The following is a 19,548-nucleotide window of genomic DNA, read 5'->3' on the forward strand; positions in this document are numbered from 1 at the left end:
GGAGGAGGATGTAGAGGATGAGGATGAGAAGGAGGGGGACAAGAGCAAATAGATAAAATCAGGAAGTGTATACCCATGTCTGGCTGTGAAGACAGAAGTGCATGGGAATAGAGTTAGACCTCCCCCCCAAAAAAACCACTGTATTTGAGGTTATGTTACACTACTATCATTCGGTGGTGTTGAGAAGTCTGGCCTAATCCAGCCCTTGTTCGTTTTGATAAGAGTCAGCCTGTCAGCATTTTCAGTTGACACGCGAATGCGCCTATCAGTTATAATTCCACCGGCTGCACTAAAAAAGCACTCTGACAAAACGCTAGTGGCAGGGCAGGCCAGGACCTCCAAGGCATAGAGAGCCAGTTCATGCCACATGTCCAGCTTGGATACCCAATAATTATAAGGCACAGAGGAATCACGGAGGACGTCCTTAGCCTCTTCCCAAACTTTGCACTCCTTGTGAGAATACCCCGCGCCTCAGGGCCTGTACGATGGGAGGGTCTGAGAAAACTCTCCCAGAACTTTGACAGTGTTCCCCTGCCTCTGCTGGACTGAAGTTGTGTCTCTCTCTCCCCTGTACTCCTTGGTTGTCCAACGAACTGTGACCTCTGCCGCCAGCGTTTTCAGATGAGAATTTTTTAAATAATTCCGCCACAAGGGCCTTCTTGTACTGCACCATTTTATTAAGCCTGTCCTGCAAGGGAATAAGAGACAACAAGTTCTCCTTGTAGCGTGGGTCTAGAAGTGTCACCAAACAGTAATGACTGTCACCCGAAATTTGAACAACGCGAGGGTCACGGGAAAGACAGCGTAACATAAACTCAGCCATGTGTGCCAGACTGCTAACAGGCAAGACTTCCGTGTCCTTCCCAAGAGGATGAGTGACCATGCTCTCCTCCTCATCCTCCTTCTCCTCTTCCTCCTCCCTGTCCTCTGGCCATCCACACTGAACAGACGGTATGACAATTGTGCAGTTAGTACCGTTTGTAGCGCAGGAAACTAGCTCCTGTTATTCCTCCTCTTCCTCATTGTCACCCAATCCACGTTGTGGGACATGTGCTTGTGTAATGCGGGGACGGCACACTGGGAGAAATAGTGGCGGCTGGGGACCGAGTACTGAGAGACGGCCGTCGCCATCAAGTTGCGGAAAGCTTCCATCTCCACGAGACTAAAAGGCAACATTTCGAGCGCAAGCATTCGTGAAATGTGTAAATTTAGTAGTGTAACCTGTGGGGCGTTGGCTGCGTATTTGCGCTTGCGTTCCAAGGACTGGGGTAGGGACAACTGAACGCTGCGCTGGGACAAGGACATGCTTGCTGATGGTGCTAGTTGAGAGTGTGCAACGACACATGCAGGGCGGGAGGCATCTTGGCATGTGCCATGGAGAGGGGATTGGCTTGCATGCACAACAACGGAAGAAGCAGTGGTGTCAACCGCAGACACCGTTTCTGGACCCTGGGTTTCGGCCCACTTAGTCGGGTGCTTTGCTGCCATGAGCCTGATCATGCTGGTGGTGGTCAGGCTGCTAGTTTTGCTACCCCTACTGATCCTGGCCTGGCAGGTGGTGCAAATGGCTTTTTTGGGGTTTTCTGCAGAATCTTTAAAAAACAACCAGACTCTGGAAGACCTAACAGTTGTACTGGCAACTTCCGTCATCTTGGTATTAAGAGGAACGCTTTCCCGCCTTGTGTCTGCGGCCACCACACTGATTCTTCTTGCCTGTTGTGGTGCTAAGCCTCCCTCCCTCTGTGTGCTGCTGTCCTCGCTCTGTATGCCCCCCTGCCAGATTGGGTCAGTTACTATATCATCCACCACCTCGTCTTCCACTTCCGCACCCTGGTCCCCCTCCTGACTTTCTGGCAAATGTGTCTCATCATCATCCACCTCTTGCGACAGTAATTGCACTCTCCAACCATTGCCTTCGTGTGACCGTGGATGCTCCAATATTTGGGCATCGTTACACGCGTTCTCCTCTTAACTCGCTTGAAGCTGGCCGGCGAGAGGCCCGAATCTACAAATGGAAAAGAGAACAGCTCTTCTGAGTGTCCAAGTGTGGGATCAGTTGTGTCTGAGAACTCGGCATGGTGGGAGAAAGGAGGATCAGGGTGAGGAATATGCGGTCCAGACTCATGGCTACTGAGACTTGACCGTGTGGAAGACAGGGTGGTGGTGGTGGCAAAGTGACTGGAAGCATTATCTGCTATCCAACCAACAACCTTTGGACAGTGCTCTGGGTTCAATAGTGGTGTACTTCGGTCCCCTAGTAATTGGGACAGGAAGGTCGAGCAACAAGATGTGGGTGTTTGTTGTGGCACAATTTCAGCTTGCCCATAGCCATGTCCTCTGCCTCTGCATGCACCATCACGTCCACTTCCCCGTCCCTTGCCACGCACATTGCCCATTTTAAATGCAGGACAATATTTTCCACGTTCATAAGAAATGGCTGATTTTGGAATGCAGTTATATGTGATACGTCTGACAGAGAACTACGGTTTTAAATACCAGGCCTGTAATTTACTAATATTATTCTACACAGAGACCTAGTGTGAATAGCTTGACCAACACACTGCAAAGGAAAGGAAGGAAGAAATGGCTGATTTTCAAACACTGTTATAGGTGATATGTCTGACAGAGAACCATGATTTTAAATAGCAGGCCTGTAATTTACTAATACTATTCTTCACCGACACCTAGTGTGAATAGCTTGACTGACACACTACAACAGAATGGAAAAGGAGGCCAATATTTTCCACGTTCAGTTCAAATTTCTACATTTTTATCGCTGAAATATGGAATAGATCTGGCTGTATTCTGCAGTGCTAACAAGCAAATGGATCAGAAAAAATGGTGCACTCTGGATTGCTTTTTAAGCAAATAATCAGGATTAAGCTAAACAAAAATTTCCCCTGGCCCCTGATATCTGGGGCTATGTCTAGAAATATCTGTAATTATTACAGCAGCAGCAGACAGGACCCTCAATGGACCCTCTTGCGTTATATGCACTGCAGTCTGCCACATACACTGCCTGCCTGCCTAACTCCTGCTATCACCACTGAATATATGCAGCTGGATTAGTCCTTAGAAGGACTGTTAGTTCAGATGGATATATATTTATATGTATATATACAGTGGGTACGGAAAGTATTCAGACCCCTTTAAATTTTTCACTCTTTGCCAAATGGCTGCAATGAAGCAAATTCCAAAAAGTTCATTTTTTTCTCATTAAAGTACACTCTGCACCCCATCTTGACTGAAAAAAAAACAGAAATGTAGAAATTTTTGCAAATTTATTAAAAAAGAAAAACTGAAATATCACATGCTCATATTCAGGCCCTTTGCTCAGTATTGAGTAGAAGCACCATTTTGAGCTAGTACAGCCATGAGTCTTCTTGGGAATGATGCAACAAGTTTTTCACACCTGGATTTGGGGATCCTCTGCCATTCTTCCTTGCAGATCCTCTCCAGTTCCGGCAGGATGGATGGTGAACATTGGTGGACAGCCATTTTCAGATCTCTCCAGAAATGGTCAATTGGGTTTAGGTCAGGGCTCTGGCTGGACCAGTCAAGAATGGTCACAGAGTTGTTCTGAAGCCACTGCTTTGTTATTTTAGCTGTGTGCTTAGGGTCATTGTCTTGTTGGAAGGTGAACCTTCGGCCAAGTCTGAGGTCCAAAGCACTCTGGAAGAGGATTTCATCCAGGATATCTCTGTACTTGGCCGCATTCATGTTTCCATCAATTGCAACCAGTCGTCCTGTCCCTGCACCTGAAAAACACCCCAATAGCATGATGCTGCCACCACCATGTTTCACTGTTGGGATTGTATTAGGCAGGTGATGAGCAGTGCCTGGTTTTCTCCACACGTACCGCTTAGAAATATCACCAAAAAGTTCTATATTAGTCTCATCAGACCAGAAAATCTTATTTCTTAGTCTGGGAGTCTTTCATGTGTTTTTGAGCAAACTCTATGCAGGCTTCCATATGTCTTGCACTGAGGAGAGGCTTCTGTCAGGCCACTCTGCCATAAAAGCCCGACTGGTGGAAGGCTGCAGTGATAGTTGACTTTGTGGAACTTTCTCCCATCATCCCACTGCATCTCTTGAGCTCAACCACAGTGATCGTGGGGTTCTTCTTTACCTATCTCACCAAGGCTCACGATTGCTCAGTTTGGTTTTCATTTAAGGATTATGGTGGCCACTGTGCTCTTGGGAACCTTGAGTAATGCAGAAATTCTTTTGTAACCTTGGCCAGATCTGTGCCTAGCCACAATTCTGTCTCTGAGCTCCTTGGGCAGTTCCTTTGAGCTCATGATTCGCATTTGGTCTGACATGCACTGTGAGCTGTGAGGTCTTATATAGACAGGTGTGTGCCTTTCCAAATCAAGTCCTATCAGTTTAATTAAACACAGCTGGACTCCAATGAAGGAGTAGAACCATCTCAAGGAGGCTCACAAGGAAATGGACAGCATGTGACTTAAATATGAGTGTCTGAGCAAAGGGTCTGGAAACTTATGACCATGTGATATTTCAGTTTTTCTTTTTTATTAAATTTGCAAAAATTTCTAATTTCTGTTTTTTTTCAGTCAAGATGGGGCGCAGAGTGTACTTTAACCCCTTTACAACCCAAGGTGGTTTGCACGTTAATGACCATGCCAATTTTTACAATTCTGACCACTGTCACTTTATGAGGTAATTACTCTGGAACGCTTCAACGGATTCTGCAACTGTTTTTTCGTGACATATTGTACTTTATGATTGTGGTAAAATTTCTTAGATATCACTTGCGTTTATTTGTGAAAAAAACGGAAATTTGGCAAAAATTTTGAAAATTTTGCAATTTCCAAAATTTGACTTTTTATGCCCTTAAATCAGAGAGATATGTCACACAAAATAGTTAATACATAACATTTCCCACATGTCTACTTTACATCAGCACAATTTTGGAACTAAAATTTTTTTTATTAGGGAGCTATAAGGGTTAAAAGTTGACCAGCGATTTCTGATTATTCCAACAAAACTTACAAAACCTTTTTTTTTTAGGGACCACGTCACATTTGAAGTCACTTTGAAGGGTCTTTATATGACAGAAAATACCCAAAAGTGACACCATTCTAAAAACTGCACCTCTCAAGGTGCTCAAAACCACATTCAAGAACTTTATTAACCCTTCAGGTGCTTCACAAGAATTTTTGGAATGTGGAAGAAAAAAATTAACATTTAACTTTTTTTCACAAAAATGCTACTTTAGACCTAATTTTTTTTATTTTCGCAGGAGTAACAGGAAAAAATGGACCCCAAAATTTGTTGTGCAATTTCTCGTGAGTAAGCAGATACCACATATGTGGGGGAAAACCACTATTTGGGCGCACGGCAGGGTTCGGAAGGGAAGGAACGTCATTTGACTTTTTGAATGTAAAATTTGCTTGAATAATTAGCAGACGTCAAGTTGCGTTTGGGAAGCCCCTGATGTGCCCAAACAGTGGAAACCCCCCACAAGTGACACCATTTTGGAAACTAGACCCCTCAGGGAACTTATATAGATGAGTGGTGAGCACCTTGAACCCCCAGATGCTTCATAGAAGTTTATAACATTGAGCTGTAAAAATAAAATTTTCACATTTTTCCCACAAAAATGTTTTTCAGCCCCCAATTTTGCATTTTCATAAGGGTAACAGGAGAAATTGAACCACGCAGTTTGTTGTGCAATTTCTCCTGAGTACCAGATACCCCATATGTGGGGGAAAACCACTGCTTGGACATACGGCAGGGTTCGGAAGGGAAGGAGCACCATTTGACTTTTTGAATGTAAAATTTGCTTGAATAATTAGCGGATGTGCCCCTGATGTGCCTAAACAGTGGAAACCCCGCACAAGTGACACCATTTTGGAAACTAGACCCTTTAGGGAACTTATCTAGATGTGTGGTGAGCACCCTGAACCCCCAAGTGCTTTACAGAAGTTTATAACATGGAGCCGTGAAAATAAAAAAATCTAACTTTTTCCACAAAAATGATGTTTTAGCCCCAATTTTTTAATTTTCACAATTTCTCCTGAGCATGCCAATACCCCATATGTGGGGAAAATACAGTGTTTTGGCGCACGGCAGAATTCAGAAGGGAAGGAGCACTGTGTGACTTTTTGAACGCAAAATTGTCTGGAATCGAGAGCAGACGCCATGTCGCGTTAGGAGAGCCCCCGATGTGCTTAAATAGTGGAAACCCCCCACAAGTAACCATGGTTTGGAAACTACACCCCTCAAGGATTTTATCAAGGGGTATAGTAAACATTTTGAACCCAGAGGTACGACACAGAAGTTGATAACATTAGGTCATCATATTGAATAAGTTGTCATTAGTCTTGAGCGCAAGTGCTCGCTACTTGAGTTTGCATCGGGTATGCACCATGTATCATGGGTGCTCGAGTGACATGCTCGAGTCCCCGCCCGCATGTTTTACGGTTATTAGACACCCAAAAAATACATGTGGGGTTCGCTCATGCATGGCAGGCAATCCCAGTGAGGTTTTTTTGGCCAAGAAGCATATGGGGCGAAGACTCGAACATGTCACTCGAGCACCCGATGCAAACTCAAGTAGCGAGCACTTACGCTCAACACTAGTCGCCATATCGTCTTTTTTTTTTTTTACTTTTGAAAAAAATCCCAACCCTAACCCCAACCATAACCCTAACCCTAGCACAACCCTAGCCCTACCCTAACCCTAGCCCAACCCCAACCCTAGCCCAACCCCAACCCGAGAGTTTATTTTTTATGCCGTTCCTCGTGCGGTATAAGTGATTAGACGACTTTATTCTTCGGGTCGGTGTGATTACAGCGATACCAGAATCAAATCGAGTTTTTATGATTGACAGCTGTCACACACTAAAAGACGCATTTTTTTTGCAAAATCTAGTTTTTTCATAGCCATATGTTGAGAGCTATAATTTTTCCATATTTTGGCCAACAGAGTCATGTGATGGCTTGCTTTTTGCGGGATGAGTTGACGTTTTTATTGGTGCCATTTTCAGGCACGCAACATTTTTTGATCGCTTTCTATTCAGATTTTTGGGAGGCAGAATAAACAAAAAACAACAATTCAAGAATTTTTTTTTTTTTTTTATGCTGTTCCGCGTGTGGTAAAATTGATAAGGTAGCTTTATTCTTTACAGCGGTACCACATTTATATCGTTTTTCTATGTTTTGGCGCTTTTACACAATAAAAGCTATTTTATAGAATAAATTATTTTTTTGCATCGCTTTATTCTGAGAGCTATAACTTTATTTTTCGGCTGATGGAGCTGTATGGCAGCTTGTTTTTTGCGGGACAAGATGACATTTTCAGCGGTACCATTTTTATTTATATTCGTCTTTTTGATCGCGTGTTATTCCATTTTTTTGTTTGGTGGTATGATGATAAAGCATTGTTTTTTGCTTCGTTTTTTATTTTTTTTTGTTACTGTGTTCACTGAAGGGGCTAATTAGTGGGACAGTTTTATAGGTCAGGTCATTCCGGACGCGGCGATACCAAATATGTGTACTTTTATTGTTTTTTGTTTGTTTTTTTTCATAATAATATTTATTGATGGGTACATTATATTTTTATTTTTGGTGGATTATTTTTTTTTTTTTTTAATATTTTAACAATTTTTTTTTTCACTTTCTGACACTTTTTTTTACTTTTATTCTTTGTCCTACTATGGGACTTTCACTTTTTTTATTCTGATCGCCTGTATAGCATAGGGATGGAGCACCATCCTTGTGCTATACAGGCTGTCAGCGCTGCAGAAGCAGAAGATATTTTGGTCATGCACTGCGCATGACCAAAATATCTTCCTGTTGTCTGGTGACCCGGATTGTCATGACGACATCGGGTCGTCATGGCAACATCCGGGAAGCCGCGGCAGACATCGCTGGATGCCGGCAGGAGAGGTGAGTATCCCGATCACCTCCCCTTGCCCCCGCAATGCTGCAATCGACTTCGATCGCAGCATTGCGGGGGTTAATGTGCCTGGAGCGGTGCGAGACCGCTCCCTGCACATAGCACCGTGTGTCAGCTGTGACAATCAGCTGACACCCGGTGGCGATCGAGCCCGCACAGCCAGTGTGTGCGGGCGCGATCGCAAAGACGTACTAATACGTATCAGGCTCTTAAAGCCCAGGGCGCAGATACGTATTAGTATGGCTTGGGCTTTAAAGGGGTTAATGAGAAATTTTTTTTACTTTTTAGAATTTACCAAATAGCTGCAATGAAACAAAGAGTGAAAAATTTAAAGGGGTCTGAATACTTTCCGTACCCACTGTATATATGTTGTGGAATACCTATACTAAGTGTAAATAAGCAAATCACTCCCTGACTCAGCAGCACCTCTCGTTACTCTGCCTGTTTCCGGGGTAGACTGTGATGAACACAGCTGCGCCAGGTCTTATATAGACCTGAGGACGCTGTGTGGCCAGCCAATCACTGTAATGCCCACAACCAACAATCCTAAAAAGTCTCTCTAAAAAGCGCCAAACATGCAGGGAGGGGACCCGAGTTCCGGCCCGAGCAACACGGAAATACTCGCCGAGCTTGTCGAGCACCGTGATGCTCGGGCGAGTACCGAGCAGTGGCGAGCACGTTCTCTCATCACTAGTAATAATGAGAAATGACACAGGGAAAAATTATTGAACACAGGAAGACAGAGAGGTGCAAAAAGACATGGAAACTCACGTCACCAGCTGAAATTTATCAGTAATTAGAAAGCAATCCTGCCACTTAGTGAAAAATAATATCATCTGATTCAACTGATGGCCTATAAAAAGGTGTCTCATTATCAAGGTGCCACACAAGAAACATCTCATGATGGGTAAAACCAGTGAGCTGTCTCAAGACCTTCATAACTTTATTGTTGCAAAACATACTGCATTAGCTACAGAAGAATTTGTATACTGCTGAAAGTTCCAGTGAGCACTGTTAGGGCCATAATCCAGAAGTGGAAAGAACATCATCTCACCCGACCACGAAAAAGTGCTACCCGCAAGGTTTCAGAAGGGAGTGAAAAGAATTACCAGAAGAGTTATACAAGAGCCAATGACCAAGTGTGGAGAGCTACAGAAAGATTTGGAATCAGCATGTACAATTATTTCAAAGAAAACTATAAGTAATGGACTCAGCCTCCATAGTCTGTATGCATGTGTCACGCTGTCTCTGTATACTGGAGGTAGGGGGCCTAAGCTGACCCTAAGCTGGGGCCCTGACTAATCCCTCAACCTGGAGGTACTGTTAAAGGTACAGAGGTCCAGGCCGCCAGCGTAACCCCTACCTCCTGAGGATCCCTGCACCTAAGTAATCTAGTCCTGAGAAGGATCCCGATCACAACAAAAGGGGACAAGTAATAATATGCCCACACACAGTACTTAGACGAACGAGACAGTACAAGGGAAAAACCAAAACCACCTTGCATACAAAAACTACACAACTACAACAGAGGGAACACCAACGGGAAAGGAGATAAATGATAAAGCGAGGAAGGGAAAAAACACTCCAAATGCACTTATCTCTGAAACTCCAAATACCACGATCCGCTCTGTTAGTCTGCATGAAATGCTTTCACCGACACTTCCCTAACAGACCAGCAGGCATTTGAAGGAGTCTCACTACAGCAGCATTGATTGCAGCTGGGCGAGGCTGGACCTCATCTAGCACAGAGAGAGAGAGAATTAACTCCCTCACTGCCGAAAAACACAAAGCACCAAAAAGTCAGCTGCGAGAAGTCAGGCTGTGTAATCGTGACGATCTTCGTGGCGACACACCCGTGACAGTACCCCCCATTCTACGAGGGGCCTCCGGACCCTCAGGGCCAGGTTTATCCGGGTGAGTCGTGTGGAAGGCCCGAACTAATCGGTCTGCGTTAATATCCGACGCAGGAACCCACATCCTCTCCTCAGGACCATACCCTTTCCAATGAACCAGGTACTGAAGGGACCGGCGATTAAAGCGTGAATCGATGACCCTCGATACCTGGAACTCCAAGTTACCCTTGACCACCACTGGAGGGGGAGGTAAAGGTGACGGTACCACCGGCGCCACATACCTCTTAAGCAACGATCTGTGGAACACGTTGTGAATTTTAAACGTAGGGGGGAGGTCAAGACAGAATGCCACCGGATTAATAATAGAACTGATTCTGTACGGCCCGATGAACCTGGGACCCAGTTTCCAGGAGGGAACCTTAAGTTTTATATTCCTGGTAGACAACCATACCAGATCGTTCACACTTAGGTCCGGACCAGACACTCTCCTCCTATCAGCCATACGTTTGTATCGGTTCCCCATAGTATTCAGATTCTTCAGCACCCCTCTCCATACTGAAGCGAGTGATGAGGAAAATCGTTCCTCCTCAGGAACCCCCGAAGAGCCCCCCCTACTGAAAGTACAAAACTGGGGGTGAAAACCATATGCCCCAAAAAACGGGGACTTACCAGTGGACTCGCTCCGCCTATTATTAAGAGCAAACTCTGCCAGAGGTAAGAAAGAAGCCCAGTCCTCCTGGTTCTCTGACACAAAACACCGGAGATATGTCTCCAAGCTCTGGTTCATACGTTCCGTCTGACCATTGGTCTGAGGATGAAAAGCCGATGAGAACGACAAATGCATCCCCCGCCGTGCACAAAACGCCTTCCAGAACTTGGACACAAACTGAGACCCCCGATCAGACACCACCTCGGAGGGTACCCCGTGAAGCCTCACAATCTCCCCAATGAACACCTGCGCAAGAGTTTTAGCATTAGGGAGAGCCGGAAGAGCGATAAAATGTGCCATCTTGCTGAACCTGTCCACTACAACGAGTATGACTGTTTTACCCGAAGACGGAGGGAGGTCCGTAATAAAGTCCATAGACAGATGAGTCCAAGGACGCTCCGGGATCTTCAAAGGTAAGAGGGCCCCAGACGGACGGGTATGTGAGGTCTTAGAGCGCGCACAAACCCCACAGGACGCGACAAAAGTTACCACCTCCTTATGTAAGTTAGGCCACCAAAACCGTCGCGAGAGGAGATCCACAGTTGCTCTACTCCCCGGGTGTCCTGCAAAAACTGAGTTATGGTGTGCCTCGATCACCTTTTGTCGCAACTGATCTGGAACAAACAGTCTCCCCGGAGGTCCAACAGGGGCGTCCCCCTGAGCCTCCAATACCTCCTCCTCCAGCTCAGAGCATACTGCCGAAACCACCACCCCCTCCTGAAGGATAGGAATCGGGTCGTCCGTATTCCCGGCCCCAGGGAAACTACGAGATAAGGCATCCGCCTTTACATTTTTTGTCCCAGGACGATATGTAACGACAAAATTAAACCTGGTAAAAAACAATGACCACCTAGCTTGTCTGGGATTCAGACGTTTCGCGGACTCCAGATATAGCAGGTTCTTGTGATCGGTGATGACGGTGACCGGATGGACTGCCCCCTCCAAAAAATGGCGCCACTCCTCAAAAGCTAACTTAATGGCCAAGAGTTCCCTATTGCCGACATCGTAATTCCTCTCAGCGGACGACAATTTTTTAGAGAAAAAGGCGCACGGATGCCACTTACCAGGGGACGAACCTTGTGACAATACTGCTCCCACCCCTACCTCGGAAGCGTCTACCTCTACAATGAATGGCTGTGACGCATCAGGTTGAATGAGTATGGGTGCCGAGGCAAAACATTTTTTCAAGGAGGAGAATGCTTGACAAGCCTTGTCAGACCACCTAGAAAAATCCGTCCCCTTTTTAGTCATGTCTGTGAGAGGCTTAACCATGGACGAGAAATTACGAATGAACTTCCGGTAATAATTAGCAAACCCCAGGAAACGTTGTAGTGCCTTAAGATTCTCTGGCCGATCCCACTCAAGAACTGCCCGCACTTTCCCAGGGTCCATACGAAAACCGGACGCTGAAACCAGGAAGCCTAAAAACTGGAGTTCCTGTACGGCGAACACACACTTTTCCCATTTGGCATACAGTTTATTATCCCGCAAGATCTGTAACACCTGCCTAACATGCTCCTGATGAGACACCAGATCCGGCGAGTAAATTAAGATATCATCCAGATATATGACAACAAACTGTCCCACCAGGCGGCGAAAAATGTCATTAACAAAGTGTTGGAACACCGCCGGGGCATTAGTCAGACCGAATGGCATGACAAGGTTCTCATAATGCCCCTCCGGAGTGTTAAACGCCGTCTTCCACTCATCCCCCTCCTTCATCCTAATCAGATTGTACGCCCCCCTGAGATCCAACTTAGAGAACCATTTGGCGCCCACGATCTGATTAAAGAGATCGGGAATAAGTGGGAGCGGATACGGATCTCGGACCGTAATCCGATTAAGTTCACGGAAATCCAGGCAAGGGCGTAGGCCTCCATCTTTCTTCTTAACAAAGAAGAACCCCGCAGCCACCGGTGAAGATGAAGGTCTAATATGCCCCTTAGCCAGACTTTCTGAAATATAATCCTTCATGGCCTGCCTCTCAGGACCAGAAAGGTTATACAACCTAGCTTTAGGTAACTTGGCCTCAGGGAGCAGTTTTACAGAACAGTCATACTCGCGATGAGGAGGTAGTTCCTGACACCCTTTCTCCGAGAATACATCCTCAAAGTCCACCAGAAATGGAGGTAAGACCCAAGGAGTAACCGCACCGATGACCGTGTTCATGCAGTTTTTATTACAGAATTTACTCCATTGGCTTATCTCTCTGGTTTGCCAATTAATAACCGGGTTATGCTTAGTTAACCAAGGAAGGCCCAACACTATAGGAGTGGGAAGACCCTCCAACACGTAGCAAGACAACAGTTCTTTATGTATCGCCCCCACTTGAAGTTTTACGTCATGCACAGCTTGCAAAAAACTTCCCTGACCGAGAGGCCTGGCATCGATCGAGAATATGGGGATGGGTTTAGCCAACTCACTCAATCGCATACCTTGAACCCGGGCAAACCGAGCATCAACCAGATTAGCCCCGGCCCCACTATCCAGAAGAACAGATATCCTCTCAGTTCTCATACCCACCACCACCTCCGCCGGTACGAGAAACTGAGACGAACCTAGGGACGAAATACCTACTCCCAGATTGCCGTCCACCACACAACCTGGGATCAACAGTTTTCCGACGACTCTTCACTCTGCAAGGGACGGGATGGACACCCTCCAATAAAATGTCCCTTTCTCCCGCAGAAGAAACACCTTCCTGTCTTATGGCGCACCACCGGTCCCCTCCCCCGAAATGATGTCCCTCCTAATTGCATAGGCTCCTCTGGACTGACCAGGGGAACCACCATATGAGGGGACCTTGTAGGAGGTGGAGTCATCACAGGGGGTAGAGTTATCCCGCACCTCTCCCGAAGCCGTCTGTCAACGCGAATAGCAAGGGCCATAGCGGCTTCCAGTGACGCGGGAGAGTCATACTGTGCCAACACATCCTGTAATTTGTCGGATAAACCTTGACAAAACTGGCTCCTAAGAGCCGGGTCATTCCACTGGGTGTCCGTGGCCCACCTACGGAACTCCGAACAGAATTCCTCCGCCGGACGATCTCCCTGCTGAATCCTACGTAACTTAGACTCAGCAAGGGAGATCCGATCTGGGTCATCATATACGAGTCCCAGAGCAGCGAAAAACCTATCCACTGACTGGAGAGCCGGGGAGCCCGGGGGAAGAGAGAACGCCCAAGATTGTGGGTCCCCTTGTAGGAGCGAGATGACAATTCCCACCCTTTGTTCTTCACTCCCCGATGACCGAGGCCGCAGCCGAAAGTACAACTTGCATGCCTCCCGGAAAACAAAAAACTTGTCCCGCCCCCCAGTGAACCTGTCAGGGAGAGCTACTTTAGGTTCTGGTCCGGCTTGCTCCTGAGGATACAAAACCTTGGACCTAACGTCCGCCAGCTCCATGGACAAACTCTGCAACTGCCGAGCTAGACCGGCTACTGGATCCATGGTAGCTGGAGAAAAACTAAGTGGTCGGTGAAAATGTCACGCTGTCTCTGTATACTGGAGGTAGGGGGCCTAAGCTGACCCTAAGCTGGGGCCCTGACTAATCCCTCAACCTGGAGGTACTGTTAAAGGTACAGAGGTCCAGGCCGCCAGCGTAACCCCTACCTCCTGAGGATCCCTGCACCTAAGTAATCTAGTCCTGAGAAGGACCCCGATCACAACAAAAGGGGACAAGTAATAATATGCCCACACACAGTACTTAGACGAACGAGACAGTACAAGGGAAAAACCAAAACCACCTTGCATACAAAAACTACACAACTACAACAGAGGGAACACCAACGGGAAAGGAGATAAATGATAAAGCGAGGAAGGGAAAAAACACTCCAAATGCACTTATCTCTGAAACTCCAAATACCACGATCCGCTCTGTTAGTCTGCATGAAATGCTTTCACCGACACTTCCCTAACAGACCAGCAGGCATTTGAAGGAGTCTCACTACAGCAGCATTGATTGCAGCTGGGCGAGGCTGGACCTCGTCTAGCACAGAGAGAGAGAGAATTAACTCCCTCACTGCCGAAAAACACAAAGCACCAAAAAGTCAGCTGCGAGAAGTCAGGCTGTGTAATCGTGACGATCTTCGTGGCGACACACCCGTGACAGCATGCTCACCACGCAAGACTCCATTGCTGAACAAAAACATGTTCAAGCACGTTTTAAGTTTGCTCAACAACATTTAGACAAGCTTGTGAAATACTGGGAGAATATATCTGGTCAGATGAGACTAAAATTGAACTCTTTGAATGCCATAATACACACCATGTTTGGAGGCCAAAAGGCACTACATATCAACCCAAAAATACTATACCAACAGTGAAATTAGGAGGTGGAAACAGGTTAGTAACCTGCAGATTAACCCCATATCTGCAGGTTAATAGTGTTTTTTCTGGTGAAAGGTTCCCTTTAATAGCGTTTTTTGACATGACAGGTTCCCTTTAAGCTACTTCTTGATGACCGTCTTCACAGGGTTCTGTGGTATTTCTAATGCCTTGGTAGTTTTTTTATTATCCTTCACCTTACTGATAACTTTCAACAATGAGATGCCTTTGCTGTGTTGTACACTTTTTATGGACCATGGCTTGTGTTATAAAATGCAGCTTAGAAGATTTCAGGAAAATCCTACTAGAATATATAAACTTTATGTGGATTCAATTAGTATTACTGTAAATGAAGACAGCTGACTACTATTGAACATGAGTTTAAATGTGGCCAATTCTGAACACAACCACATTCTAAATTCTAAGAGGGCATTAACACTTATGCAGAGGAAGGAAGTGACATTGAGTACAATTGCGTGGATAAAATAACTGTTGAGCTTTATTTTATTCTGCACAAAAAAATAAAAAATAAAATCCAAGACAAACTAGAGAATTGAGTTTCTCTTAATGCATGTCGAATACAAAAGGTGTTCTTAGTTGTAGCCAACCACATGTATGCAATCACATTATTTTACTTTTATTTTTATTTCCCCCTTAAAATTATATCAGTTTGTTTCTCAATGGATTTGTACAGGTTGTGGGTGACACTACAGGCAGAAAAAGTTCCAGAATGATTCTTCTTCGTATGATTTTTTTTTACATGACAAAAACCTGGCATTTTAACAGGGTTGTGAAGACTTTTTATAGCTACTATAAGAGAAGGGCAGATTGTGACAATCAGGTGAGTGATGAAGAGATGGTTAAACAATGGCTGGACTGCTTCTTTAAGTTCCTGCATATATTTGGTATACTATCATTTCTAGTTTGTAACTTGAGAAATGTGCTCTAAAGTGTCCAAAATCAATGTTTTACCTGTCCAAAGGAATCATTCTATTTGTGACATGAAATCAGTAACACCATTTAGTTTAAATGAAAATCAGAGCTTCTGTTATTTCCTGTAACTTACATCTATCTGCATACTTCTATGTGTCTTAGATAATGGAATGGATGTTGGAATTTAAGGAGTTGAAATCCTGGGCAGGGTCCGTCAATTTAATAACCTCCCCAGTATAGTGTTTACTGACCATTTATCCCTTAAAGGCTCAAAAGTGACTGCGGCATCTAAACTGTTTGACAGAGGAAGGAAACTTCCTCTGTCAGACCACTGACCCTCAACAACGTAATCATGGGGAGTCAATCTTTTCCTATGACGACAAGGGATGTTACAAATATTTCCAGATCTGCTATCTGTAGCTAACTATTAGTCTATGCAGAAGTGTGGCCTAATGGTAGTCACCAAGAGCAATAGAACTAGTGTTGAGCGAGTATGTCTCATTAACTCTTTCGGCGAGCACGCTCGGGTGCATGCCGAGTATTTTGGATTGCTCGGCATTTCTTTTACTGTCGCCGCAGCTGCAAGTGTCACGGCTGTTAGACAGCTGTGACACATGCAGAGATTGCCTGTTGAACAGTCCTGTCGAACAGGCAATCTCTGCATGTGTCACAGCTGTCTAACAGCCATGACACTTGCAGCTGCGGCGACAGTAAAGGAAATGCCGAGCAAGGCAAAATACTCGGCGAGAACCCGAGCGTGCTCGTTTAAAGGGTTAAACGAGCATGCTCGCTCAACACTAAATAGAGCAAGAGGTATAGATACATACACTGACTCATAGAAAGCATGTAATTAGGACTGTTTTAAGATGCATAATTTAAGACAGTCCATCCTACAGCGGTCCTAGTTACTTTTTTCCTAGTATTCAGTGTATACCGATCTATATCTTGCTCTTTTACTCAAGTCTGATGCCAACACAATATGAGAGGGTCCCAGTGAACGCTCAACTGTCACAGTGGAATCAGATTCCACAAAATCTGCGTTAAGTGATTAGAGTCTTACTGAAGGTGGAATATTTCAATGTAACTTTATTTTAGCTGAAAGCTGATTGGGGGCTCAATGGATGATGTCCTATAGAAAGAGGTAGAAGATAAAGGCCAACTGAGATGAGTTGGAGATTGAGATTTCTCACTGTACCTGAGCCCTTTCAACTAAGAGCTTGGCTAAGTGATTAAAAGGAGATAAGAAAATTCTTTAAAAAATAGAGGAATAGGAATAGCGTGAGGATCGTGGTATCTAAGGTCATGCTTATTTGGTTATTTGTTCTAAAAAACATACCAGTGCTAGGGGTGATATTTTCCAATAGTTACACGTACAAAGGGGCTAAATAGGATCTACAATATTGCCTTGCAAGAAATATATCAATAATGCTTCTAATTAGCTTCGTAGCCTCATTAACTATGCGTCAATTATTTTAAGAAATTTATTTTCATGTCATATATTTAATTATTTATAAATGAAAGCAAACTTTGAAATAAGTACCCTCCTTTTCCGCATAAAAAAGTTTAAAGTATATTTAATCCTTAATACCAACAACAGAAAAGGTGATAAACCAATATCCTAATGAATATTGAAGAGGCCATCACAGATGCACATATTGCCTACAGAAGTATATTCATCAAACGTGTACTTAATCTGTGTAGTACCCAGTAAATACAAGCAATTGTACAGAAATACAAATCATGAGTTCAATTCTTAAATAGTTTATAAGACAAACGTCTACAGTTATGTAATAAATAATGTAATATGTGTAGTGATTTCACCATCTAAAACAAAAAGTAAAACATGCAGTAGTAAATAACTACTATGTAAATATATTCTGCACTGCACAACTTTTTTCTCACTGTTTTCTAAGTATTCCCCCTTTTTCTGAATATGTTCCCATCTATTAAACTATGTGCTATATCTCAATTAATGGGAGATAAACATTAGAATTGAAACCTTTAAAGATACAATGATAATAAACCAAGCTGTAACCTTAAGCATTATTCACATTTGCAGCAATATTTGGAACACAGTAATACAATAATCTTCATAAAGTTGAGGAAACTAATAGGTAATTCCCTTAGAAGTAATCCCCATTTATGATGGGTATAACTTTAATCTGGTTAGGATTTCTTATATCTATACTACTAGAAGATATATTAGATGTTAGGATGATCTTACAACCACGCAAGACTCAAATTACTTTTTTAAGATATATATATGAAATTTCAAATACATTTCTTATTGAGGCAGAACAATAGTCCTCCATTATAAATAATACATTCACGTTCAGATCTTTCAATCGAAAGGCAAATTATATTAAGGTGCTTCTGAATTCAAATCATTTTTAGAAATCTCTCATGTCACAGATTATTAAGATTTCAATTAATGCTACAGATTTTTCCATGATCCTTAGAAAATCCCGCCACTTTAATCCTTATTTGTTCACAAAAAATATTCATCAACTATCAAAGAGAAAGCAAATTACAGAGACAGTGTGACCAAAGTTTGTAGTAGCTTTGTATGCTACCCACCTAATTCAATCTTCTAAAAAAAAAGTTCCCTCTGCTTTCCTGACAGCACTTTGAGTCCTATATCATGAAAAAGTCTCCATCCTTCCACTGTAACAGATTGGTTTAGGGAAATACATCACCGCCAACACATTGGGAACTCTTGGCAAAAACATCTGTTTGGGTTTTATGTCACTCATTATGACAAAACTAATCTGGATGCACTATCCTTTCTCTTCTATATATAGGTCATACCTATGATTAGGTAAAAATATAGTCTCTTCCACATGTTCCCTTTCCCTCCTGCTGTATTTCATTATCTCTACACCGGATTCCACTTTACTGTGCTCAAAACTATTTTTTTTTCCATTTTATTTATATTGTTTGCATCGCTATATATTATTTTATAATTTTTCTCATCTTCTACAGCAGGTAATTTGTAACGAAGACCTGATAAAGAAGCTCTTTTGTATCCAGTATTAACCTCTCCTAATTTTTTTTTCTGTATTCCTTGTCTATAAAAAAAAACAAACTTCCTTGAAGGCGGCAGATTACTTATTGAGTTATTACAAATCACAAATGACTTGTAATTAAAATACAAATGAAAACTTTGCCCGTGTGGCACAAATTCCAGACTCATGTGAGATATTTAGCTTGCAATCAAAATATATATTCCTATATGAAAGTCCCAAAGTCCTATAACCTAGAAATAAATAAAGACATTACCTTCAGATGTTCAGGATGTTGGAAGCGTAGAAGCAATTGATGTAGTCGTCCTACTTGTTACGCTCACACTCCTCTCCAGACTAGAGGGAACATGAAATGCCGGCTACAGCTTTATTCCGCTGCATGATAAAATGTGTCTATCCATCAAAACCCAATGTGTGCAGCAAGATTTTTTTTTTTCTCTCCCTGTTTCAAAAGTCCCAGTGTAGAAGAAGGCTTATTTCTGACCAGTCAGCTTGGTCTTTTTAAGTTGCTCCAGGATGATGCTCACCATGTGTGGCAGGGTCTCCTGTGGTTTGTTATTTTACTTCAATGGAGGGGGGAGGAACCCAACAAAGCACACTGACCACACTGCATATCAAAATGTAACCATGGAAGCAATTGTCCACTTGTCAGAGCCTCCCAGAAATGATCCAGCCATTCACTTCATTGAATCAATATTGAAGCTTTTAAGATTTATTAGACTTGGGAATGCTTAAGTGCAATGTTTTCCACTCCAGCATTTAGGAATGTTGTTTAAACAAA

The 19,548-nt window shown here is 43.7% G+C and overlaps 1 protein-coding gene across 4 annotated transcripts in view; it reads right to left on the reverse strand.

Annotated features, from left to right (window-relative positions):
- The window catches only part of ADGRV1 (adhesion G protein-coupled receptor V1), a 627,077-nt gene extending 607,755 nt beyond the window's left edge, over positions 1-19,322 (reverse strand). For all 4 annotated transcript variants that reach the window (XR_012320105.1, XM_073678624.1, XM_073678616.1 and 1 more), the window contains exon 1: positions 19,024-19,322. The gene's annotated coding sequence lies outside the window, so the exon portion shown is untranslated. The remainder of the gene's footprint in view (positions 1-19,023) is intronic.
- Positions 19,323-19,548: the final 226 nt, after the last annotated feature.

The sequence above is a fragment of the Phyllobates terribilis genome, unplaced genomic scaffold (assembly GCF_046119375.1).
Source record: "Phyllobates terribilis strain yellow unplaced genomic scaffold, ASM4611937v1 Scaffold_1__5_contigs__length_1240528914, whole genome shotgun sequence".
Taxonomy (NCBI): Eukaryota; Metazoa; Chordata; class Amphibia; order Anura; family Dendrobatidae; genus Phyllobates; species Phyllobates terribilis.